Source organism: Panthera pardus, unplaced genomic scaffold, assembly GCF_024362965.1.
Source record: "Panthera pardus isolate Hobbes unplaced genomic scaffold, ASM2436296v1 HiC_scaffold_24, whole genome shotgun sequence".
Lineage (NCBI taxonomy): Eukaryota > Metazoa > Chordata > Mammalia > Carnivora > Felidae > Panthera > Panthera pardus.
The window spans coordinates 118,112,684-118,140,640 of NW_026526810.1; the positions used below are offsets into that span (position 1 = coordinate 118,112,684).

At 38.6% G+C, this 27,957-nt stretch overlaps 1 long non-coding RNA gene across 1 annotated transcript; it reads left to right on the top strand.

Annotated features, from left to right (window-relative positions):
* The first annotated feature begins 6,695 nt into the window (after positions 1-6,695).
* On the top strand, positions 6,696-26,035 carry LOC109274606 (uncharacterized). Its single transcript, XR_008416949.1, has 5 exons — positions 6,696-6,821; positions 8,934-9,029; positions 13,822-13,865; positions 14,241-14,298; positions 25,987-26,035. It is a non-coding gene; the product is annotated as an uncharacterized LOC109274606 (long non-coding RNA).
* The last annotated feature ends 1,922 nt before the right edge of the window (positions 26,036-27,957 follow it).

Below are 27,957 nucleotides of genomic sequence, written 5' to 3' on the forward strand. Positions count from 1 at the left end.
GTGGCAGCCTCATTTCCCAGAAGTTGTTGCTTTTAGTCATATAAAGGAAGTTCTGAGAAGGTTTTTTTTCTGCATCTGTTGAATCTCAAATGTCTTCAGTTTAAAATAATTTTCATATTAACTATGGGGTTCCAAGTGAGTCCTCACAATAGGAAGAAAAGATTTTCTTTTGTTGTTGTTTTTTGTTTGTTGGCAATTGAGGGTGAGATTCTTTGCAAGGAGAAGCCTGATTTCATTTTGGCATGTAAAGTAATGGGCATGTTTGATTTTGAAGATTAGTCCCTTCAAGCATAGTCTAAACTTGCTATAGTTAGATAAATGACTCTTCACTAGAAATGATGGTAACTATGAGTGTTTGGAATCAATGAGCCCCAGGAGAAGAACGAGGAGTTCAACAGAAGGGAGCTAGAGACCCAACAATGTGGCAGAAATGAGACTCAAGTGAAGCAGGAGATGGTGAGGAAAATCATTCTAGAAATGGGAATAGCTGAGAAAACCAGAGAACACTGATATCTGGTATTGATGTCGATTATTTAAATTCTTTAAACGTTTATTTTATTATTTTTGGGACAGAGAGAAAGAGAGCAGGGAGAAGTACAGAGAGAGAGGGAGACACAGAATCAGAAGCAGGCTTCAATCTCTGAGCTGTCAGCACAGAGCCCAATGTGGGGTTCAAACTCATGAACCACGAGATCATGACCTGAACCAAAGTTGGATGCTTACCCGATTGAACCACCCAGGCACCCTGATGTTGATTATTTAAATTGTTGACTGGGCTATTCTTGTGGAGAAGTGACATAAATTGCCCTCCCAACTTCCCAACTGATTACCTTCTATGTATAAGATTGATTTGGTGGGTTATCACTATGTACATTCTGAGAAATTGAGAGAGTGAGAGCATGTGCATATGACAGACGGTTAATATTCATTAATATATTTTGAATTTGCCAGTATGAAAATTTGTAGACATACAGGGAAATTGGAGAACCCCTAAAGGCAAAATGAGCTTATTGTAGAAGGTGGACGAAGAGGGTAATGGAGGCAGAAAGATGTGGGCAGATTCAGGCAATGTTTCAGTGTTTAAGTTGGTGCCATTTGCTGGTAGGATAGGTTAAGGGCATGAGGAGAAGTGGAGATCTGAGGACTGTGCAGCTGGGCTGGTGATTGGTGGTGCATTTACTAAGAAAGGTAATATCCCTTTCATCCTGGGGACTTGGCATCCTCCCTGAGAATATGGGAGTGAGGAAAAGGCAGCTGGCCTTTCACACTGTTGTTCCTTGGGCCCAGCTGACTCACTTACCCCCACAGAGCCCGTATGCCCCAGTTCACAGTGAAAGGAAATGAAAAGGGCAAGCAGTTCAGCCTCCAGACAGTTGTGTGGGGGAGCTATGGGGTTAATGGGAGGAAAAAATATTTTTTTCCAGGAAGCTCTGTCAATGTGACTTGGAGAGAGCCTGAAGCCAATGCCTTGAGTGAAAAGGTGACATTTCTGCTCAGGCTCTTTTCTGAGATAGCAGGCAATTTTAGTCAGATTCCCACCTGGCTTTTCCTGTCACTTTATCCTCAGGCGCAATCTTAATCTCACATTGTTCAAGCCAGTCAGTCACTGTCACTTCTCCTTGTTTCAGCAAGGTATTTTTGCAGGGCTTTCTGGTTTTCTTCAAAATCTTTTCAAGGACAATGTGCTGTTATAAACGTGGCTGAGGGAAGTGAATGCTTGCTTCTGAGGCCATGGCTTGTATTGGGCTTTCTAAATGGGAAATACAGTTCTCTGGGCATATGGCTTGTCCCTTATATGACACCTTGAATTAAAAAAAGAGCCAATAAGTTTTCAAAAGCCTATAAATATGTTTTCTGTTTTCTAGTGCTATGCCTTCCCACATTCCTCTTCATCCCTGAGTAAGTCCTTGGTCCCTTTCTGGGGATTGTTCTTCATAATCTCTGCAGGCTCATCTCCTATTTTCCTTCTAAAATTACTTTGCTCATCTCCAAATTCAGCCCACTGGCCTTAGAGGTGGATTTTTCAAATAAACTTTTAAATTTTAGAATAGCATTAGATAATATAGGAATATTGCAAATACTTTGTAGAGAGTTTCCACATACATACCTTCATGCAGTTTCTCCTATTCTTTGCATCTTACATCACTGTAGTTCATTTGTCATAACTGAAAATGAACATTGGTTCATTACTATGAACTAAACTCTACATATTCTTTGTATCTCACTAGTTTTTTTGGATTATGTCCCTCATCCATTAAATACATTATATTCAGTCATCATTTCTCTTTTAAACTCCTCTTGGCTCTGACAATTTCTCAGCGCTCCTTATTTTTGATGGCCTTGACAATTTGGAGGAAATTGGTCAGATATGTTGTAGTATGTTCCTCCATTTGAATTTTTCTAATATTTTGCTCATGATTAGGCTGTGGTTAGAGGTCTTTGGAAGGAAGGTCACAGAAGTAAAGTGCCATTTTTTTGCCACATGATATCAAGGCCATATACTATCACATGATTTATCACTGTTGATGTTGATCTTGTCACCTGATTGAGGTGGCTATTGGTCTGCTTTATCCACTGTAATGTTACTTTTTTGGTTTTTCCCTTTCCATACTCTACTCTTTTGAAGTAAGTCACCAGTGCACCCATACCCAAAGAAAGTGGGGAAGGAACTAGGCTTCACTTCCCAAAGGGGAGAATATTCTAGGGCGTCAAAATATGTCACCCTATGGCATTTTGGCAGATGGGTTATTTTGAGGTAAAGGCGTTTGAGATTCAACAGTGCAGAAAGAAGCTTTCCTATATCTTCCTTTATATCTGACTAAAAGAAGAAACTTTAAGGATTGAAGACTGCCATAAATTCCCTCTCCTGGGGAAGTTTTATGGCCATGAAGAAGACAGGAAGTTGGTGCCAAGATGAACCTGCAAAAGCAGTGCTTATCTTGATGTGGTTTCCCTCATTGGTTTACCTTACCATAGTTTGCCTCCTTTGGAAGCCTAAAACCCTTTTCCTTTGTTTTGCCACCTCTCTACAAATGTATTGGTCTTTGCTAATATGCTATATAAGCCAAAAGTCTAACCATCTCTTGGAGTTACCCATCACTGCGTTTCTCCGCTGTGAATGCTTGTTCCATATGTTAATAACGTTTGTTCATTTTTCTCTTGTTCATCTGGGTTTTTTTTTTTCATTCTTTTGTGGGGACTCAGCAAAAATCATGGGGGTACAGAGGAGTTTTCCCACCCCTACATTTTCTACATAAATTATTTGGAATTTTTCTGTGAGAAAGATCTGTCTTCTCTCCTACATTTGTTTATTAAAAAAAACTTTTTAAATTTTTATTTATTTTTGAGAGAGAGAGCACAAGCAGGAGAGGGGCAGAGAGAGAGGGAGACACAGAATCTGAAGCAGGCTCCAGAAGGAAACACAGGATCTGAACTAGGCTCCAGGCTCTGAGCTGTCAACACAGAGCCCAACGTGGGGCTCGAACTCATGAACTGAGAGATCATGACCTGAGACGAAGTTGGATGCTTAACCAACCAGGCACCCCTCCTATGTTTATTTATTCGATTGTTTATTAAAATCACTAGACTTGATTTTCATTCCCCTGCCTGGTCTCCTTTTTTAGGCTGGATTTTGTTGTTGTTGTTCAGCTTAATTCCCAAACCTGCTTTCTTTTGGATACCGTCTCTGTCATCAGTTCCCTCTTGTCTCTAGAGTTTATAGTGCTTGTTTTGGGGAAGAAATGTAGAGAAGAGAGGAGTGGATAAACAAGAAAGGGAAGTGTCACATTGTAGGGTGAAAATGTAGAGAGAGAAGAGACTATAGCTGGACCTAAGATAAGTGAGGTGCTGGAAGATGCATTGGATGCAGGAAATTAGAGTATGAGGTGACTATAAGAATATAATTTCCAGGGAACTTGCAGAAAACATTGAAAGAACACTGGAATTTCTACACTTTAAGGTAAAAGGTGATTCTGGGAGCATTCTGTGTTCATTTGAGTGGCAAACATCTAGGTTACATTTAAAGATAAGGAAATAGAATCATTGAGGCCTTAGAGATCAACCCATCAAGTTCCTAAGGATGAAGAAATCTGTGGGCCTGAGAGTTTTAACGGATTGCCTAAGGTCAAAGTTGTCCCCAAAAGAGCCAGAATTAGAAGTGAGGCTTCCTGATTCCCCATCTAATTCTTATTCCAGGATGTTGCAGCTGTTTCCTTGTAAGCTGATTCAGATACTAATAGAGTGAGGCTTTCCATCCCCTTGGGAACTTTGAGGCTATAACGAGAAATAGCCTCAATGGGATATGAGCAACTCAGAGAGGCCAAATTCCCTGTTTGGTGATTTAAATGTTAATACCTTGGCACTTCTCCAGGCAAGTGGGAGATTAGGAGGCAGCTAAGGAGCTGTGCCTATTCTAGGAAACCCCAGTCCCTGTTGTTGGTTAAGTGACTCTTTGCAGTCCTTGAAGACAGGATTAGAGGCTTATAAGAGATTCCTAATGGAACCCAACCATCCTTTCATCTTGTGTCAATGGCAATATTTCTCTTCTCCTCTCTAGACCGGTAGAAGTATCCAGTAAGCTACTGTACCCAACATGCTTCTATTAAAAATCTGGACCTTTCTTTTGAAGCAGTTAGTTACTCCAGCACAAATGTCGCTCAGACAGTCGCACAGTCAACTTCTGTCTGTGTGTTTCTCTGCCAGAGCATCCACTCCTCCACTTTTTCAGAAACCTTAGCTGCTGTTGTTTCAACACCCAGCTAGTCACAGACAAAACGCCAAGTGGAAAACAAACCTAAGCATTTAAACGTTTGGTGGCTTACTTTACTTTCCAGCAAACATCTGGGAATTTGGAATCTGGATTGTTTGGTTTAAAATTTTCAGTTTTCATCTGGTTTGGTGTTAGGTATATTTATGCCTTATCTATCTGGGGGCATTTGCCAAGCCCTGGTCCAGTTTCGGGCTGTGGCTGACAGTAAGCCACCAATCAACCAAATGTGGCAATAAACTTTTGCAAAAGAAAGGTGCCTGTGTGGCTTGGCTGGTTAAGCATCTGACTCTTGATTTCAGGTCAGGTCATAATCTCACTGTTCTTGAGACTGAGCCCTGTGCTGACAGTGTGGAGCCTGCTTGGGAGGCTCTCTCCCTCTCTCTCTCTCTGCCGCTCCCCTGTATACGTGTGCATGCTCACACGTGTGCTTACTCTCTCAAAAATAAGTAAATAAACGTTTAAACCTTTGCAAAAGAACACTTGGAAAGTACTAAAAAATAAAAAGAAGAAAGTAAAAATTCTCCACGTTTCCATTATCAAATATAATAACTGTTTTTATATTTTAGTAACATTTTCATCTTGCCATCTTTTCTCTATGTAAGGTATTGTTAAAACATGATTCTTACAAACATATACATCTCATATTTGTACTTTGAGTTTTTATGTAACAAATCAACATTTCACAGGCTAGTCAAATAGCAAAATACTATTTTAATTATTACATTAATTATATGGCTACATCATAATCTACTTAATTTATTCTCTACTATTGTTTATTATTTACATTGTTTCTAATATTTAGCTGTATAAATAGCTTTTTATCTTAAGCTTTTTCTGAATTTAGAATTTTTTATTTGGATCATCACCCAGAATTAAAATTGGCTATTGACTGTTTGTAAGGTTTTGGTCGACCACATCTTCAAGAGATTTATATCTTCTAGATTTTTCCCATGAAGCCAAATCAGTACCCACATTATGATAGTGATTTGCAAACACTTAGCACCAGGAATTTTTTTTTTTTTTAATTTTTAATTTTATTTTATTAAAAAAATTTTTTTTAATGTTTATTTTTGAGAGAGAGGGAGGGAAAGGGAGAGAGATACAGAGTGCAAGGCGGGAGAGGTAGAGAGAGGGAGACACAGAATCCAAAGCAGGCTCCAGGCTCTGAGCTGTCAGCACAGAGCCTGACATGGGGCTCAAACTTATGAACCCCAAGATCGTGACCTGCACCGAAGTCTGACGCTTAACCAATTTAGCCACCCCGGTGTCCCAGCACCAGGAATTTTTAAAAATTACTTATATATTTTATCTTTTAAACCACTTTTGTCTGCCCCAAAGAAAGTTATCATGTTAGAACTGATTTCAATTTATTTGCTATCAAAGGCGTATATAGTGAAGTACTTCTTCATTCTCTTGTGTTTTCACAAATGACCAAGATGGGCCAAATGACTCAAAGTCAGGTTTGGGTATATCAGATTGAGCTGCATGTTTTCTTGGTTGTATTAGATTGGAAAGAAATCCAGACAGGGTGGGGAGAATGGGGGCAGGATTGGAGCTAAATTTTTTGGGTAAAACCAAAGTTTAAGGTAGGGGAACCAGGTACATTGTCAGGTTAAAAGGGCAAGAGGACGATGCTGGCTCCAATATTTCTCTATAGAAGATAATTAAACCAAGAGGACATTTTGTATATCGAGTAAGAAGCTCAGAGACAGGGCAGTTCCATAGTTGTACGATGAAACAGTGATGTCACATAGGATCCAGATTCTATCTTACTGATCACCCTACCACAGCCAGCATAGTGGTCTTGCCTTTATGCTTATCTACTCATGATCACAAAGTAGCATCACATCCTTGTCCAAAGGAGCCTAAAGTGGTCCCAAAGCTTTCAAAGACATCCACAGGCAGGAAGAAAGAAAAAGACAGTTCTTATCAGATGTCTTTTGCTCTCTCTTTTTTAAAATCACAAATTGAAATATTTTCTAGAAGCTCCTGACTTGCCCTCAGATGTCACTGGACAGAAAAGGATCTTATATATACATCTGAGTCCACACTGGTATGGCAGTCTTAAACTGATCAGATTTCAGTCCCTGGGGAGGCGAAGGGGTACAACCTTTCTGAGCACTTGGCTGCCCACTATTTGAACAAAAGCAGGGTTCTTTTAGCAAAGAAAGAGGGTGGATTTGCTAGGTATATAGAGAAAAACACCTGCGACAGTCAGCATTTTGGTTAGAGGAGGAGACCAGGTGATTTCTTTGTGTTGTTTTTGTATAGAAAAAAAATGTTTCTTAAATTTGGAATTTCTTCTCTTTTGGAGTAATTTGTGTACATGGAAGGGAAAAGGGTGATTAAAATTATGAAGGCTAAAGTTCTCCCAAGGCCATTCCTAACTCCTCTACAGAAAGATGGGGAGATAAGCCCACCAGTCAAAAGTAGTTTAAGTGACATGGGAGAGGAAGAGTAGACTTTGAAGTAAAATAAAGAAGTTGAAGTTATTTCCTATAAATTATATTGGGGATACATGACTTATAAGGGCTATCTTCTGAAGGATGCTCGCTCAGACTGATAAAGAAAATTCGGAGGCAGAGCAGTCAATAAACAACAAACAAGAGTGGAGAAGAACCATTTGATTTCTTCTAGGTTGTTTGAAATATTGGAACTAGTTTATGGAGCCATAGGAGTGTGGGATGCCAGGATGGAAATCTTGAAATCCATAGGTTTCCAATTCTCATGCCTATTTCATGTCCCACTAAACTCCATAAGAAGGCTTTAATGTCACACAACAGCTGAAGAATTGGGTTTACTATAAGGGATGCTCCTGTTTGCTCTTCCAAGATTAAATAGTATCTCCTCTGGCAAGCTTGTTTTGATTATCAAGGCAGTGATTGGTTCTCTTTCTGTGGGACTTCTTGTCAACCTGTGTAATCTCACCCCTAAGGTTACAGTGATTACCCATATTTCTATAGCCTGTGGTTTAATGCAACAAACACATGGTAGTAACTATATGAATAATGGAGATTGAATTAACAAGCATGACGTTAAATAAATGACAACATGAAAAAAAGAAATTCCCTTTGTTCTTTTGGAAGAGTTGGAGTAATCAGCATAGAAGATTTAAAAAAAATATACATGTACAATAGTTTTTTTCTTGAACACTCTTCTTTCATCTCTTATAATCCTATTTAAACAAATCCCTTATTTCTAATGCAGTAGAACTTCACCCAGCCTTGAAATTAATAGCTAAGTATTCTAAATAAATAAATAAATAAATAAATGGGACAGATTGTGTTATCAGATTTGTGCCCTGAAACCAACCATCTCCTGCCTCTTCTGTACAGTTATAAAGACCTAAATATGTTTGTAAAAAGCCTGTTTACTCATAAACAGGCTTTTTGTATGCTAATAAAGATGGACGTCTGGAATTTTACCTTCTTGTTTAAATACATTTTATTGGAATATGTTTGGCTTTTTAATCTCAATAATGAATAAGTTTTTAATGTGAATTGCTAAAGAAAAAAAAAGGCTTAGAAACCTTAAATCAGATTCTATTCCATATATTAGGTATTCCCAGAATCCTAAGACACAGTAATATTTATTAATAGCATTATCCTACAGTTTGTGCCTCTATAGTTCTTATAGTAGCACACTTATGCCAAGTATGGAATCAGATGGTTTTAAAAGACATGAAAATGGCCAGGTTTGATCCTTGGTCAGTTTTCCATAAAATAGATATTATTATAGTCACATAGAGAACTGTTTAATATGGGACAATAATCTGGGAAAGAGCACTGGCCAAGGAGGCATAATAGTCAAGATTAGATCTTGGCTGTACATCATCTCATTCACTAATTCCTTCTGAGCCTCAGTTTCCTTCTCAAGAATCTAAAGATGATGCTGTAAGTCTTACCTATCTTATTAGTAGTTTTGAGATAAAATGAAATGAGTGTATCAAAGGACTGTGAAACCTGTAAAAGTTATAAAATTGTCAATTATTATAATTATTAGTCACCAGAGTCACAGGTACAGTGGTTGAAAGGGGATATAGCTACTCATTATCAAGAGAAAAAAAAAACAGTGGGTCAGTGGAGTCATATCCATGTGCTTATATATTTTGTAAGGAAAAATCATTGATTAAATGTGGTATATTTGTCACCTTGTCTGGTCTTAGACATTATTTCCATTGTGACTTGATCAGAGAAGTTGTGAAGTTAAGCAGTCATCTAGGAACAAAAGGATCCAAAGTTTGCTACACACTTAAGAACAGGTGAGGAAAAATAAAACCTAGAGATATAAAAAGAAAGTGGAAGGATGGGAAGGAAAGAAATCTATTTTCTATTAAACAGTGTACATAATCTCTTTGAAGTGTGTATGTCTGGTGGGAGGGAAGAGAAAGCAAAGAAAGTAGAATAAGAGCACACTGGCTTTTGATTGCTAGGGATGAAGTAGAGCTATTTAATCTTCAGATTGCCCTCACACTGTGTGCATCTATTGTGCTGTGGTTGAACTCTAAGAGGCAGTACTGTTGTGCCTGTTAATTTCAGCACAGTGTGAAATTCCCCCCTTACTTAAAGGGAATGGTTAGTTCAATTGATGCACATTTCACTGAATCCACAAATCAATAAACCACTTGGATAAAAGTAAAGTGTGAATCTTCCTGCATGGTCTCCTGATAGGAGAAACAAAGAATAGCAATAAGATCTGAAATCCCCAACTGGGAATTAAGCCTGCTTTCCCCTGCCTGGCTTAGCAGATGACGTCAATTGGCGATGACTTATGAATGTTATCTCTATAACCCTCTTTCTATGGGCCTCTCGCTCTTCCAGCTGAGCGTCTACAGGCTAGTGTACAATTTCATGTCATATCTTGAGAATCAGTGGAGCATGGTTTTTAACTTACAGTGAAACTGGGCAGTGGGACAGGAGCTGGTGGAACCAATCCAACTGCAGGTTCTGAAATATGAAGTCTGCTGGGTAAGGCACAAGATCATGGAGTATGGCAATCTTTGGGCACAGTCCAAACCACAGACAAAAACCAGTCTGCGTGTAGTCACAGGGCACATAACTGGGCTGGGGTTAAAAGGCAGGATTCTAGGGATGGGAGCCAAGGCAGTAGTCCATTTTACCAGCTAGAGCTCTTGATTGAAAGCAGCAGAAACTTATGCTGGCTATCTAAGGCAAAAAGAGGATTTATTATAGGGTGATCAGAGACTTGCAAAATTGATTAGAGGTTGGAGGCTTGGCTTGGGGGAAAAAAAGTAGAAGTATTTACAAAAAATCAATTCCCAGTGGCTTAAAGACCTAAATGTGAAAGATAAAATTGTAAAGCATTTTAGAAGATAGTGCAGGAAAGTATCTTCATGAAGTCAGGGTTGCGAAGAATTTTCTTACAAGACACAAAAAATATTATCCATAAAGGAAAAGATCACTTTTTCTACTACATTAAAATTAAGAACTCTATCCATCAAAAAACACTTAAAAAAAAGAGTCAAAAGACCAGCTACAAGAGTGGGAGATGTTATTTTTCATATTTAGCTACCAAACACCTAGACTCAAAATATACTGAGAGCTCCTACAAATATGAAATAGGAAAAAGACATATTGAGTCGATAGAAATTTGTACATAGATCTTGAACAGGCATTTACAAAAGAGAAGAAATTAAAATGGCTGATAAGTACTGAAAAGGCTCTCAGCCTCATTAGAAATAAGCAGAATGCAAAATAAAACCACATTGAGGCATCCTTACATATTCACCAGATTGGCAAACATTAATAAATCAGATAATACTAAGTAGAGGTGAGAATGTAGAACAGGACTTTCATCCACTGCAGGAACACAAATTGGTGCAAGCACTATGGAAAACTCATTCCCATTATCTCTGCAAAACTGGGCACACACATACCCAATCACCCAGCAATTCCACTTGGAGATGTTTATTTATGATAGAACAGACCTATAAATAACTTTACAGAATAAAATACATCTATGCACAGCAACGTGGACAAATCTCATATACTATACAATGTTTCAAAATAGACAAAGAGACAGAACTAAACTGAGTTATTTAGTAATGAATCTTCAGGTGATAGAAAATAAGAGTCACAATAGACAGGTCACAAGAGACCTCTCTAGGAGAGAGGAAGGGGATTATGATTGGGGAAGGGCACATGGGAGGGGAGAGTAGGCACTGGTAATGTTTGCATCATGCAAATGAGGACAAGTCACCAGGCATAACACATGACATCTACCTGCTAGAGTCAAGTTCACTGGGGAAACTCATGCAGTGAGTATCAGTGGCACATGTGCATGTCCCTGGGCAGCACACAGATAACCAGCAGAGCCAGATATAAGACTCTGAGTCAGGGATTGCAACCCGTGGCCTTTGGAGCTTTTTACTGCAGTGATAGAACCTTAGCCTTGGCCCTATCCCACCAGCTTAGTCCCTGTGTATGATGTAGCACCATGCCTACAAACCAGGGGCTGGCCTGGTAGTTATAGCTCAATGACATGGCAAGTAAGTGACAGGACTTGCCAAATCAGCATTCTCCCTCTCTTGGGATATTCAAAGAGACTGTGATCCAAGCCTTACAGTTGACCAAGATCAATTGCCTTAAACACCAGCCCGCAGCCCATTTCCAGGGAACATTGCATGAAACCAATTTTTTTTCCTCAGAGACCAACTTACAGGAGAGTCTTGGGCAAATTTAACTCCTACATCTGGCTTTAATTTTCCTACCTGTTGGTGAGGTTTCACGGTTGTTTGTATTATAATTATCTGCCAAATTTTACACATCCTTTATATGCTTTTCTTATGTATGCCTTATTTTACAATTAAAGAAACCAAAAATATTGGAATCAGGAGGACTCTAGGAGGTGTGGGGCGGGTGCACCATGGCCAAGATTCCTGTGCTAACACAGCCTGGTCCTCAGGCTGCCACGACACACCCTTGCATCACTCACTATTGACTCAGAGTCCCAGGACAGAGGAGAATTACCAGGCAGTGATAGTCTCCAAATGTACTACCTGGCAGGCTATCCCAGAGGCCACAGGACAGAAAACCTCATGAACCAAATTAAGATGCTCAAATGACGTGATTTATTCAACTGAATTTAAACACATGGTGAGAAGCAAGGGGAAAGAGCTGAGGTAAGTTAACTCACATAGCATAGGAGCACATGGAACGAGAGGGTCACAGAAGAGTCCTAACTCTTAGGATATGCAATGTTTGTATGCCCTTCCTGTCTATGCCCCATGAGTCTTCTCCACCAAAAGTGTGTTTGCAGAACCAAAACTGGGGTTTGAGCAAATGGCCCACAGACAGATGATGCCCTGGGCCAAAGACACACACTTGCTCTGTTGGACAGATACAGGGACAAGTGCAACTAGCCATAGCTGGACAGTGCCAAATAGTCTGAAGAGCAGCCACGGATTTTATTTGTGTTTTGGCAGAAAACACATGGTGCCGGAATGGGTATCACCAGTTGGTGATGAATTAAAGCATCATATATATTAAGTGCTCCAATATAGTGTATTTAAGCGTATGTGTGCTTAGTACCCATGTGCTGTAGAATATAGCACCAATATAGTTGGTCCTTTCATTGTTCTCTATGTTGGACACACGCATGCTCTACTTGCTAGCTTCTTATGCTCGTCATACTCTATAGGATCTGCCTACATCCAACAAACTTTTTGCTCACTAGCTATTTACCTATACTGAAGCACCTTAAATGTTTTGCCTATTTTTATTAGATACATGCTTATTTACTTGATAGAATTGATTATTCTCAAAAGCACATGCACATGACACATCTGAATGACTGAAACTAAGTCATGTACCCATCTCACTGATGATGCCAGGACAAAGAGAAAATAATGCAGCCCCTTTGGGTTGTGATGTAAGGAACTGAGCTGTTATCCTTACCAAAAATATTCATAAATACTCATAAAGAAGAATTTCCCTATAAAGGAGATCAGAGTGCAAATAGGAAGGAGGAAATTAGGTACTATATGGCCCTAATGAACAAATGCCTACCACAGACAAGAGGAATATTTGCAAGGGAGTGAGGTTTGGGAATAAAGCTAAAGTATTGCTGTTATTGGAAATGAGACATTGCTTCTGCGTTGGCTAAGAAGCAGTTGGTTTGAGTCTGAATGCAGGCATAGTGAACTGGGGTGTTTAAGAACCTCATTCTTCAGGTCAGAATGCTTCATGACTGATACTATAAAAGTTGGGCTGAGCTTCCACACTTGATCTTAGCCAAAAGGCCGAGAAGCAATGGGGCTGAGCTTCCAGATAGTGATTAGATGTCTCCAAGTATGGAGAGTGGAAGGAATGCAGTAGCTCTGATTAGCCTGGGCCTGAGAATGTGTCTCAGATTTCCTGGAGTCCTAGCCAGCCATGAAGTTCTGCATTTCTGGTAATTGTTATAGAGACTTGTTAATGAGAAGTAGAACAGTTTCCACCCATCATTCCTCTAACATGTTGCTTAGATAATGAAGGGTCTCTCTTCTCTCTTCTTTCTCTCTCTCTCTCTCTCTCTCTTTCTCTCCACACACACACACACACACACACACACACACACACACACACACACACACACTTTCAAAAGAAAGCTATACTAGAATTGTCTCTTAACAGAAAGTTATGTGGTGGTCAGTAACTACCTTTAGATGATATCTGAGGCTCTGGACAATGTAAATAATCTAGAGGAGCCTTGGGTTACTCAGCAACCTAATTTTTTAGTTATTCTCTAAGAGCTGTCTTGGAAAATTGCTTAAAGTTCTATCCTAAGCTTGAGTGCGACCTAAGATTTGAAAAATCTTTGAGGAAGTTGTCTACAGTCCTTCGCCACTCTGATTGATTAATATAGTCCTTTTATTAATCCCAACCAGAAACACTTTCCAAAGTGGCCTTTCTCCTCACCCTCCTCCATACAAATTATAGAAATGTGCTCTGTAAGTAGAGCTGATACTGTACCTACTCTTAAGTAGTGTCTGGACAATGATACATAAGACTTCACAAACATCTGATTTTCATCTTCCTGTATTTCTCCCACAGGGCACAAAGGAATTAAGGCCCTGGGAGCAGTTCTTTAGAAAAAGGTAAAATAATAACAATTATACAGATATTAAAAGGTGAACATGCATTAATGATTTTATTTTACTCATATATGCGGTGAAGGGGATCAGAATACACCAACCCTAAATATGCCACTTTGGCACAAGGATTATTTTGAGTTAAAGGCAACTGAGAGGCAACAGATGCAGGAAGTTCTCTGCCTTCCCCTTGTCTGCCTAAAGCAGGGCATAAGCTTCCCTTCATGAAGGTATCTGCCCCCTTCTACCTACAGGTCCCCCACCCTTCTCCCACCCCAGAAGATAAGAGCACTCTTATCACTGGAGACAGAGCCTACACCACAATGAGTTTGTACAGCAGATCTTACTAAAATAAGACTTTATTTTCCATTTTTCCCCCAGTAACTTCCCAGTGATTTATCAGCTCTTGAAGCACAACCTTCTTTTCTTTGTTAAAATGGTACGTAACCCCAGAGTCCAACTCTTCTTTGCATTTTACTTCTTTTCTGTGAACTTCAGTGCCTATAAACATTAACAAAAATTGTGTGCCTTTTCTCCTACTATTTTGTCCTTTATTAGTTTAATTCTCAGGCTTCCTGGTACTGTACCTAAGAGGGTAGAAAGAAAGACAGAGGGAACCAGGCAGAAACTATAGCTGGTTCAAAGGAAAAGTCTGCAAACTTATCTGGCTAGCAAAGGAATGCTGAAATGAATTTCCATTGTAGGCAAAAATTATATTTTACCCTGGGGATAAGGAGAATCAATTAAATCTCTACCACACTGGACAGAATTTACATGTGTATCAGTTATTTACAACTCAGAGGGATTACAACATAGCTCAAAAAAAAAAAAGGTTAGAATCTGGTAAATTGGAAGGATGTGCTATATGTCAAAGATGCATAGTTTTTTTTTTCTTTACTGAAACAGTTTTTTTCTATGAAATGCAAAATAGCTAATACTGATTTTTTGTTGACTTCTCTCAACCATTAATATTTTTTTGACTCAACCATTTCCTTAACAGGCTTATTGTACAACAGGGTCTTACCCAGAGACTTTTAATATTCTCAAGGTTAATGTGCTGGAGTTTTAAGGATTTTTGGAAGAACACTTCGAGAAGCCCTTAGGGTCGCTTGAGATTGGATTTTAGGTGCTTAGCTTTGGAGAACTGGGAAATCAATTACTATTGCCAGCTTCCTGGATGTCAAGAATGGCCACTGTTTCACACAATCCCTGCCAGATAATAAAGCAGTCAACATTTTCCCCCTTCATAAATCATTCATACCAACTGTTCAACTTGACATTCTCCTTAAAGAATTCACAGTATTTGTGAATTCTTGTGATACTTGTGCATGAGGTCTCTATAATTAAAAATGTTTATATTACATATTCTGGCAATGCTGTTTGTGTTATCCTCACAGTGTTATTTGCTGCTTATGCAGCTTCTGGGGAAAATAGATACAGCCAATCCTCATTATTCTCAGATTCTGTATTTGCAAATATCTACTTGCTAAAAGCCATTCGTAATTCCCAAATCAAAACTCAGTGTATTTTTGTAGTCATTCACAGACATGAGCATGGGCAGGGTGGTGAAAATTTGAGTCACCTGACACATATTCACAACTGAGGTGGAACAAGGTGATGTTCTGTCTTCTTGTTTCAGCTCTCATACTGTAGCCAGTGTCCTTTTCATGGTTTATTTAGTGTCACCTTTTTCAAATTTTTGTTTGTGGGTGATTTCTCTGTTTAAAATGGCCCTCAAGTGCACTGCTGAAGTTCTGTCTAGTTTTTCTAGCTGCAAGAGGGCTGTAAGGTGCCTTATGGAAAAAACATGTGTGTTAGATAAGTCTTATTCAAGCATGAGTTATAGTGCTGTTAGCCATCAGTTCAATGTTAATGAATCAACAATATATATGTTTAAAAGGGTGTCTTTAAACAGAACCACACCTAAAACAGGTTATATAAAAAATGCTCTCAAGATTCTATCCCTGGATTTCCCCTTTGAGCAATGATTTAATATTCACTAATTCAGTGTTTGCAGTGACTTTATAGAACATACGTATCAAGAACGACAAGAATCAATTGTATCTATCTCAGAGCGTGTTGGTGTGGACAGTGATGACTTTTCTTCCTGGTTAATGTGCAGACCTCTTCTTGGCTTTCCTTTTGTGGCTAAAATTTATATCGTTTGGTTTACTCGAAGATATTTGCTTGTGTCAAACCCTTGTCAAGAGATGGTTAAAGTAAGACAGCAGTATTCTTTTGGAAAGCGTTTTCTCCTTTTTTTTTTTTTGAAGGGATGGAAATACAATATAAACACGATGTCCCTCTTGTTCCAGATTGTGCTCAGTTACTAGTGAATTAATTGCCTGAATACTTCATCCTTAGCAGTTCATAGAATTTCAAGTGGAATCCCATTTATATGGTTTTCATTGCCCTTCTAAATTCTGATTAGCCTTTCCATTGACACCTTGGCCCTATCACTTCTTGTGGGTTTTGAAAAATTATAATGAATACATGAGTGCTGGGCAGATCTCATTTATTTTACAGCTCTGTGCGCTTGTTTCTTTGAAGGGAAACCATGTGGGCCCCCTGCACATACACATTCATGTGCCCATATGCACACGCGCGCACACACACACACACACACACACACACACTAATTGGGGTCATATGGGAGTAAAGAGCTGGAGATGGGGAAGGAGGGAGAGATGACAAGATTCCAAAAGGAAACTTTTTAAATACCACTTCATAGAATAGCTTTAGATAGAACAATTGCCCTGAGGGGCTAATGCCAGCTAATAAGAGGTTACTGCTGCAATAACATTTTACCCCTACTTTTGACAATAAAATGCAAACCAGATTGGAGGCGGTGAGGGAGAGCAAACCATGTAGGTGAATTGAGTTAGGTACCTGACTGCCCTTAGGCGACCTCAGTTTTGTGTTGTGCCAACCTCCCTTTGAACGATCACTCCGTTTTCTCTCCAGGTGCAAATAAATGGCTTGGCCTCTTTTTCTACTCAGAGAATGGGGTCTGTTCTCCATCATTATCACCTTCACACAAACCAAACTTTTTATATTTCTTCTGTCAGATATTTTTCATTTTTACCTTATCATTGCAACATGAAAGAATGGTCCTTTCCTAAAGAAATTCCAAGCACGGGTATATGAATGGAGGCAGAAAGAGACTGACTATAAAAACACTAAAATTATGCCATATGGGAGTTGATCTTTTTTGGGACAAGTAAAAGCTCAGGAGCATTGACACCTGAGAAATAATACAGGGAAGGAGACTTAAGGGTCTGGGCTATGCCACTCACCAGCATGTGAATTTGGATAATTTTTATAACCTTTCAAAGCCTATTTTCTCATCTATTACAGGGTTCAGCAAACGTTGTATGTAAAGGGATAGATAATAAATATTATAGGACTGGTGGGCCATATAGTCTCTGGTGCAAGTATTTAGCTGTGCTGTTGTAGGGTAGAAACAGTCATAGACAATATATAAACTAATGGGCATGCTGTGTTACAATAAAATCTTATTGCCAAACACAGGCTGCAGGCTGAAATTGGCAGGCCAGATTTGGCCCACAGGGCTGTTGTTTGTTGACTACTGACCTATACAGTGGTGATAATAATAGTACCCAATTCCAGTGAGTTGGGAAGATGATATGGATGTAGTACATGTAAAATATTTCATGTAGCATCTGGTTTATAATAAGTGTCTTTGCTAAAAAGATAATTTAAAAAAGGATTAAAAAATCATAATTTTCACACAGGTATAAAATGAACATGTGTTAAAGATTTCAACTCATTATTAATGATGGGATCAGGCAGATAGCATATCTGGTTCAAAAGATATGTTTAAAAAACCCCAGAGATTTATAGATCAAAAACAATGAAATTAATTTGCAAATCGACACAAAACTGGCTTGGAGGAGGGAAGTGTGTCCTTTCACCAGACAATTCATTTACATGTTCATAGTCAAGAGTCGTTTTCATTGCATTTTAATTTCCTACAATTTACAGAGTTGAAAAATAGCTCAAAGGTGATGAAAAGACAGAATCAGATGACCCAGAATGCTATGCTCTTAACAATGCATAATTTGCCACTGGAGAAATCCAGTAATCTTATTTGCTGATTCCAAGTTTCTTTGTACACTCAAATCTTGCTATTATCATTATTGCTCGATGTCACCTAGGGTCACCCTGTTCTTTGAGACTGAAATGGAATTGGCTTAAATTCCATTTGTGTGTGCTCCAGTGTTTTCTTCTAAATCAAGACTGGTTTGAAGTTCCTGATTCTATTGTGTGAGTTCAGTGGGTGATTGCCTCAATGAAATGTGCTGTGATGTTCCCTTTTGGCATGATGTCACCCTGTATGAGCTGAGATCCCAATGACCCCATGCCCCTGAGGTATCACCAGCCTGAAGGTCTACGAATGCAAGGGGCAGTAAAACATACATATCCCAACAATGCAAATAGTTTAAAATTACCATGGCTTCCATTAGGGATTTCCTACTGGCTGACATTTGTTAGACTCTAATCAGTTTCTCAGCTCTTTCTCTCCTACTCCTTCCTCACCTACCTTCCTTTCTCAAACAGGTTTAAATTCTTGTTCATTTTTTATGTTAAACAGCTTAACTATCTTTTTATTTTACAGTCTCCTTAGAAAGTATGATTTAATAATCTACCAAATTTGGGTATACTTTGGGTATACCCAAAGTAGCTTATCAAATTATTGAATTAAAGGAAAGGCCATGTGCACGGTAGAACCTACTGTGAACCTACTGGGTGTGGTTTTAGATAGAAGTGTTTCTTTCTTGTTGTTAATGTTTTATCATCATCATTAGGAGGAGGTAAATCAGGGTACAAATGGGATTGTTTGGTAAACAGCTACTTCTGCAGGGTGCTGTGTGGCTTTCATGTGTCTGACTCAGTTACCTTTTCCTTCCTTCCTTCCTTCCTCCCTTCCTTCCTTCCTTCCTTCCTTCCTTCCTTCCTTCCTTCCTTCCTTCCTTCCTTCCTACACAAATTAGATATATTTTTAAACTGTGATTAACATCTTTTCTCCTCCACAGGGAAATCACAGGACACACAGAGGCAATGTCAAGTCCCAGCAAAGGTGTACAAGTGTTGGGATATCTTCAAGGGTTCCTTAGGCATTCTCAGTGTCAGAAGACAAGTAGGCCTACCTAAAATGGTACTTAAACAATTATGCAGAGAAACTAAATTGGAGATTGACAACCCTTTTCTTTTAGGAAATCAGTGGTAGACTTTTGTCAGCCTGCAGAAATTCAGACTTGAATCTAAAGGTTAGAAGATACACAAATAGTTCTTTTAGGTTTGGTGGTCTAAACTAGCATCTTGGGTTTAACTATTAGTTATAGTTGGGGTAAGGAAAAAATGTGAATGATTTCTGAAATTTAGTGGTTGTTCCAACTGGGCCTTCCCTCTCTGCCTTTGTGTTTGACTTGGCTATTTGACAACAATATAAAGTGTAGAAAACTGAAAATAGTGCAAATAATTTCCATTCATAGAAATACAAATTATGGAAACACCTGGGTGCCTCACTCAGTTGAGCCTCTGACTCTTGATTTTGACTCAGGTCATGATTCCAGGGTTGTGGGATCAAGCCCCTGTGTTAGGCTCTGTGCTGAGTGGGGAGTCTGCTTAAGATTCTCTCCCCTCTCCCCTGAATATGTGCTCATTCTCTCTCTCCCTCTCAAAAAAAAAAAAATTAAAAAAAAAAGAAATGCAAATCTTGTTTAATGTGTGTTCAAGCTGCACTGTAAAGTAGACTGGTGTTAAAGAAAAAAATTATTCTGACCCTTGTTAAAATGGTAAAGAAGACTTTATTCAAAACTATTGTAATAGGGGTATTTTGATAGGAGAGAAAGATTGGGCTCAACTCCAAATATAGCAGAGACAGTTGGGAATTTATAGCCAACAAGCAGAGTGAGAAAATCAGTGGATGGAAAATTACTAAGAGGGTGCATAAAGGATAGGGGTTCTTGCTAGATTGGCCTGACAGGATTCTTGTTAAAGGCAGGCCAAGGGCTTATTCGTCAACATTGGAGAATGAGAAACTTGATCAGATATTAAGGATGATCAGATACGAATGATGAAATAAGCTTACTTAGCAAAATTCTTGCTAGTTGAGACAAGAGCTCAGAGGACCTGATTAAATTTGGCTAAAGACAGTCTTTGTCACTAGTTAGGGTAAGTATCCTTGAATAAGGTAAGATTTGAGCAAAGTCTTGAAGGACACAAGGTAGTTGGCCTTACAGATATCTGGGTGAATTGTGTTCCAGGTGGAGGAAACAACAAAAGCCCTAAGGCAGAAGTTTGCCTGGCAGAGTGGAGGAATACCAAGAAGGCTACTGTGATGGCCACCACAGTGTATCCATTGCACTTCTTACAATGATATTAACATTCCTTCCATTTTTCTGACTAGACTTTGTGAGCATATTACATGAATTTTGTTTTATGCCACTAAGATTTGGGGTGGTTTGTCATACAGCAATAACTAGAATATCAACAATGACTGAATTTAAGTGAATAAAGAGAAGTGTAGATTAAGGTGAATTCAGAATGGCATTAACAAGGCAGGGGGGCAGAAAATATAGGACATTATTGGCCAAAGTAAACACTGAGTTTTATTATAAGTGAAAAGAATGAATGAATGAATGGATTATTGGGAAAGATCAACTCTTATAGGACAATAATTATTGTGCCCATTAATCAATAGACTCTATAGTGAAGTGAAAAAAACCATGTGGTTGAATCTCAATGCTACCACTTATGATTTTAGTCATGGAAGTATTATGTAAATATCTTGGTCTTAATTTTATTTTTTTTAAAGTATTTATTTATTTATTTTGAGAGAGAGAGAGAGGCAGAGAAAGGGAAAGAGAGAGAATCCCTAGCAGGCTCCATGCTGTCAGCACAGAGCCAGATGCAGGGCTCAGACTCATGAATCATGAGAACATGACCAGAACAGAAATCAAGAGTCAGACACTTGACTGAGCCATCCGAGAGCCCTGATCTTTATTTTCCTTATGTCTAAAATAAGGTTATGCTATGAGGATTATATGTTATAATGCATACACTAAGCACCCAATATTTGTTAGATTTCTTAACTGCTCCCTTTCACTTATTGAATATGTTTGATTGCCCATCACAGTGAAAGGGATTGGATTTAATCTCCTTCACCATTTACAAGAACGAAGTCCAGTAGAATGGAAAAGACAAAGAGGCACATTTTAGCTCTGGATAGGCCGGTAAGGGTCAATAGCATATTATTGCATTGCTGTGTCAGCATACCTGATACTGAATCTGACTATATTTACTAGCTTTGTGACTTTAGACAAGTTACTTACATCTTCAAATGCACATTTCCTTTATTACTAAAATTTCACTCATTATAGAACCTGCCTCATGAGTTTGTTTTAGATTTAAATATGGTAATCTATATAAAGTGCTTAGCATGGTGTTTGACACTCAATATATATCAACAATTTACCCCCAGTTGGAACAAGGAATGCCCAGTGAAGACTAACTTCCCTTACTGGAAATGTTAAGGGAAATATTGCATGTCTATCCAAAGAAGAAGTTTCTTCATTGACCAATTCCAATTCTAAATTCCATGTTTCTCAGTTCCTTTCATTAGATCTTGGGTTTCTTTGATCTGTAACTGTATCAACTAGATTTTCTATTTTCATCTTTTGCATGTGGTCCTAAGTAATGAGGTTGTATTGGTTGGGATGAGCTAAATTTTGCTCTAATAACACAACTCCAAAATCTTACTGGATTAACTAAACAAAAGCTTATTTCCCATTTACGTTAACATTTCCATTGTGGGTTCACTGAGAGCTGAAGGTAGGGATGGGATGGGAGTTTCACTCATTTGTTCCTCTTGGATTCAAGTTAGTAGAATGATCATTATATTGAACGTTGTAATTCATAGTGCAGAGGAAAATGAAAGTTCTAAGCAGTACCTTTTAAACTATCTGTGGTGGACCACTACTTTTATAAAATATGGTAAAGATAAATCATTGATCACGTGTTTGAATGTTGCAGCAGTGCTAAAGTACTATTATTTTCATCTGTATTTTCATCTTTGTACTTATCTTTTCATGGACTAAAAATAGTTTATGGACCAGTGTGCAGCCCACACTTGGAATACTACTGATCTGAAGGGTCTCATGCTGGTAAATACTCTAACCTAGAAATAACATGTCATTTCCTTTCAAAATTCATTGGCTAATACTAGTCATATGTTCCTTCTCCCAACAGTGAGAAAGTCAGGGAGTTCAATTCTGTTGAGTACCCTCAAGATGGAGGGAGGGATGAAAGGAATATTGGAGAATTCTTATGATTATCACACTGATCACAAGAGCCTTTTTATGATATACAGATTTCTAGGAATAAGCTGGGAGACTTTGATTTAGTCGGTGGAGGAGGAGTAACTGTAATCAGTACTTACAAGGAAAAAAAAATCTCCCAGTTGATTTAATTATTCACAGGAACTATGTCCTGGGTGAAAAACACATATTCATCTCATAGATCATGAAGGAAACTTGATACTATCTTGTATTAGTCCCGGTCCTCTGAGATGTAGGTTCAAAGACAGAACTAAACATGCATGGATTTTTATCTGGGGAAATGTTTGTGTGAAAGGAAATGGAGAGGGAGTAAAAAAACTGGGAGACTCAGCAGACCATAATGGAGGTCTGATCGCAAGTGAAGGAGAGAAGTTTGGGTCAACACATTGTAGACAGCTATGCAGTCTCAGAATGAAGCAGCAAAGGTATTGGGGATACTGAGCCAAAGTTGGATGCCAGCAGAATACTATGTCTTCCAGGAATCTGGGTCTGCCTTGTGCAACTCCCCCCACCTCACACTACCCCCATACTCAGTCATTGTCTGAGAGTAGCCTTGGCACAAACCAGGCAATGATTTCAAAGCACAGCAGCTGAGGCCCTTGGTCAAGAACACTCTCCATGTAGGAGGTTTGCAAGGCATACGCTCATGGCTGCCACGTGCCCTCTCTCTAGTCTTCTGCCTTCAGAAATTTTAAATATTTGTTCCCAATTTTATGAATTAATTACTGAGATCAAGGGTGCTTAGTGGATTAAGGCACTGGCACAAGGTCCAGAGTTATTAAATTTGGAAACAGAGACCAGAACCACTTATACCCTGCTGTCCCTAGTGATACACTTATGGCTTCCCTAATTGAAAATATTTTTAGTGGATATTAAATTATTTTGAATTTTTAATCTGCCAAGCACTTCTCCTTTTTGCTAGAAGCAGTACTACATTCTTTCAGTCATGAAATTTTTGTCTTGGTGTGGTCCCATCTGCCTGACCATAAGCAAGTCCTCCAGGAAGGAATACCCACTCAAATTGGGCCAATTATCTTCTTCCCTGGGACTTTCAAAGTTCAAACATCCTGACTGCTTGGGATAGAAGGCTGGGGAGTTGTTGGCAGTCATGCTCCCTGCTGTGGTTTAAGTTGGTTTCTGGGAATGGAATAAAAATGCACAAGGAAACAGAGATGAGACAACTGATGGCAATACCAGTTGTCCTTGAGGTTCAGCTCCACTTCCTATCTTCTGACCTTTATATAAGACACCCAGTATCCTTCTAGCAATTTCCCAATTTTGCCTAAACTGCAGTGATTTTCTGTGCCCATCTTGGCCTTGAATATGGGTATGATCTTCCATCTGCCAGTTAGGATTTTTGGGTCTGTTTTCCTTATCTTTAAAATGGGGCTTAGAATAAATGATCTCTAAGGTCCTTTGTAATTCTATAAGTCTTTTATCTAAAAGAAAGTTCTATGTTTGAAGAGGATATAATTTCTTTTGGACCTGTTTTGCATATAGGAATTGGAGACCTGGGATGCCAATTGATATATGTGAGGTCGGACTTTTTGTCTTCATTGGAAGAATGAATGCAGCCCTTCCTGGGATGGTAAAACAGCTGGGTTTTCTTAACAGTGACCTATAAAGTGGTCTGAAGAGCCATAACCATTCATCTCTCTTCTGTGATATTTTTGTGTTACCATCTATTTTGTATATTTCTATAACAGGACTTGATTTAATGGCAGGAAAAAGGAAATTCAAAATGATTTAACTCTGGAGGTGGCAATAATAACATTTCCACTGGAAATAATGTAATAAACACTGGCATAGTTCTATATATGTATGCTTTATAATTTCTTAGTATTGGGCGCCTGGTGTGACTCAGTCAGTACAGCATGTGACTCTTGATCTCGGGGTCATGAGTTCAAGTCCCACATTGATCATGGAGCCTACTTAACTAGTGGGTGAAGGTATGAGTAAATAGGTGATGGGGGTTAAGGAGTGCATTTGCTGTGATGAACATTGAGTATTGTATATAAGTGTTGATTCACTATATTGTACACTTGAAACTAATATTACCTTACATATTAACTAACTGAAATTTAAATAAAAACTTTAAAAAATTAAATTTTAATAATTAAAAAGTTTTCCATTTAATTTTCAAAAGTTTTCTATTACTTGAAAATTGGAAGAATTTATTGACTTTAAAAAAATCTGCATGTATTTTAAGTTTGTTGGCCAGGGAAGAAACTAGAATGAATTCTTTGGGAGAGAATTTACCTTTTTTTTTTTTTTAATACCTGAATAGAGTGTTTCCTTATGAAATAGAGCCAAACCCCACATAAGGAGTTTTCCTACTTGGGATTCATTTAGATAAAAATGATTAAAATTGGCTTATACAAGAAAGTGAAAAAGAATATTGCAATTGTCCATAGATTTAAGGAAGTATTTAGGAAACTTGAAGAGAAAATGAGAAGAGCTAGACTGAAGGAGTAAACAAGGAGAAAGCTCAGCTTTTAGCCATATATTGGCCTTAGGTAAAATATTTCCTGGGGAAGTCATGTTTGATGACTTTTGAGACACAGTGTGGTGTCTGATGTTTATTCAAAATAATGTTGGGTTGAGCACTGTGCTTTATTTTTCCTCCTTTGCCAAACTATTTAGTAAAAACCTTCTGCATAAAATATTTTTGTCTAAATGTTGTTTTAGAGAATGAATAAAGAAGGGATATATCCTAGCCAAGTGGGGAGGGGAGAGAACACCAGGTGTAGGAAGTGAGACGCAAGTGGGACAATCAAAAACTCAATGCCCGGTAGGCTGGGTGGCTCAGTTGGCTGAGCATCCAACTCTTGATTTTGCCTCAGGTCATGATCCTAGGGTTGTAGGATCGAGCCCTGTGTCAGGTTCTGTGCTGAGCGTGGAGCCTGCTTGGGATTCTCTCTTTCTCTCTGCCCATCTCCTGCACATGCTCTCTTTCTAAAACACACACACACACACACACACACCACACTTCTTTCAGGATGAAGAAGCTAAGGCACAGGGAAATCATGTGACTTTTTTCTGGCTAGAAGATACTATAGACAAAGAGAACAAAGGGCCAGTTTTTCTGAAGTCCAGCTTCATAACTCCTTGCTGGATGACAGCATACACTCGATGAACTTCTTGAGGCAACTGATTAAGTTACATTTCTGGGCAGATGGAAGTCATCATGTTACCCATGACAGGTGTTCTTTCCAATATAGAGACATCCTCCTATGTCCCATTCATGTAGTGCCTGCTCTGTGTTTATGGAGTTAGACAGCACTTGAACCTGGAATGTACATTACTGCATTTGAGGCCAACTGGCAGGGCAATCCCACTTTCATGGACCTTGAAGCCTCTACAATTTGAGCAGGGGACTCTTTAAGAAAAAGCATAAAAACTCACAAATATAACATTAGATATAAAAGTGCATATTTATCTGGAAAAAGAAATCACAACCAAACACATATTTTTAAAAAGGTGGGAAATATCACAAGCATAAAAAAACAGAAAAATAATGATTTTTACATTATTTAGCAGCCTGTCACTTGTCTTTTATAGTTTCTTTCCTGCATCCTATTTTGACAGCTTCTTCACATAATAGTATTTTGTGATATCATTTTCTATTGAGAGAATAGAAAGATAATCCAATCTTTCCTCTAGAGAGGTTGATTGACACTTTTTTATATTTTTGATAATAATAAAAATACAGATGCGCTTTTCTGTTTGTAAGATGACTACAAATTTGTACTCTTTCGCCATAGGAATTCTCTTTGATCCTTCTTTTGCGTGATTCTCATCAAAAAAGAAAAGACATGTATGGTGTTGGTAACTATATCTTGTATATTATTGAGTACATTCCTGATAGGAGGGAACTTATGTTTTAATTATGTATTTATAGGAACTGAATCTATGTATAATTTTACCTGTCTGATAAAAAATTCTACACCTTATTGCACATAATATCTTCTGGATCCAGATCTTTCAACCTTGTTTCTCTTCTAATTCTTTCATGCTACTGGTTCATATCATGGTAATACTTTGGCCCAGCACCTTTGTGTCTGGTGCAGGATGAGTTGACACAAGTGGATAGAGGGAATATTCCTGTAGGTCATTCCTACAAAAGGAAAACTTGCAATAACTTAACTATATGCAGAAGTGACTGAGAACCACATACATGTATCACATAAATCAAAACTGAAAATATCCCTAACTGAGCTGCTGTTTAGCCAAGTTGTAAAAATGCCTATAGCCACTCAAAAATTACCCAACACAGTTGGAAGTTCAATGATGAGAAAAGCAGAGTGGAAAAAGATAAATCTTAACCAGTTGTGATTAAATTATTATTTGGCAAATTTTACAAACACACACTGACCATATGAACATATTGTTGGGGCTCCTCCCAGAGCCTTGAAAGGGGTTTGTGTGAGTGAAGCTAAAGCTTAAGCTTCATTAGCTTCACGGTAAAACCAACTCAACTAACTGGTCAAGTGATTGCTTATCAGGTGCATTCCATTCTGGGCCAAATTCTTTGGGTAACAGTGTATATTCCAAAAGCATGCTATTGCTTCCTTGGGCTTTTTTCTCCCTAAGAGAATTCTGGCTTTGGCAGGTAGCAGTGCATAATGAAGACTTGCTTACTTTTCTTCCTAGTGAGACCGTTATGATTAGATGTGATAAACCTAATCATAACTTTAATAAGAAACTGCTTTCACCTTATTATTTGCCCAAACTGTGTGTGGGGTTTTATTGGCCATAAACTGTGTTTACTAATTCTTCAGGTTCATGAACAAAGAGACCTGGCCTTTTTGGAAGGCTTTCTGGCCAAGTGGTTTCTGGGCAGCTCAACTATTATATGCTCAAATGCTCCAAGGCATCAAAATGGGGTGTTGACAGAGGCACAAATTGAGAGGGGCTTCCTGGCAAAATGAAGAAACTTGTTTCTGCTCACTAGAGTCAGCCTTATTAATTGTACTCTAATAATTTTTCCTCTTTTTTCCACTCCCTGCCCCCAGTTTATTGTAGTGGATTTCCTTATTTCTTTATTGAAGAGTATTAGTAAAGAGACTTCTAAATAGAGTTAGCCAAGGTCTTAATAGGAAGAGAAGGAGTAATTGAAGACAGCTTAGTACAGAGATTTTTTGCATAGGTACAGGCAATGGTAATGTATACAGGATGGTGATGTACCCACCCCTCTTGTAGCAATAACCAACCATCACATTTGTAACCTTGAAGGGTCTAGTGGAGGGAGCCATCACTGACACTCAGGGAGAGAACAGTGGCTGTAAAGGAGGGCTGTGTAGCAGAGGCAGTGACTTCTAGTGAGGGAATATTGCTAATTTAAAGCCTGACAGTATTGAGGCAGGGGAATAAACATCCTGACCTTCCTTTCCTATTTCTCTTTGATCTTTTGCAGGTGATTCTCATTGGCTGAACTCAACAGCAAACCAAAGGGCATGCAAGCTTATTGATACAATCAATAAAGTTCAGGTGAAGGGCACAGGTAAGGGTAGAGAGTGGATTTAGAGGGGCAAAGAAAAAAATATCCAGCACAGAGTGCTACTTAAATTGGAGGAATCTTGCCATTACTAGACTGGCCCGAGAGGAAAAAATCTACATATTCCTGTCTTAAAAAATAGGCTTGCAGTTTTGTCTAGCATTCCAAATTTCTCTCTCTCTCTCTCTCTCTCTCTGTCTCTCCCCGTCCCCCTTTCTCTCTCTCTTTTTCAGAGAAG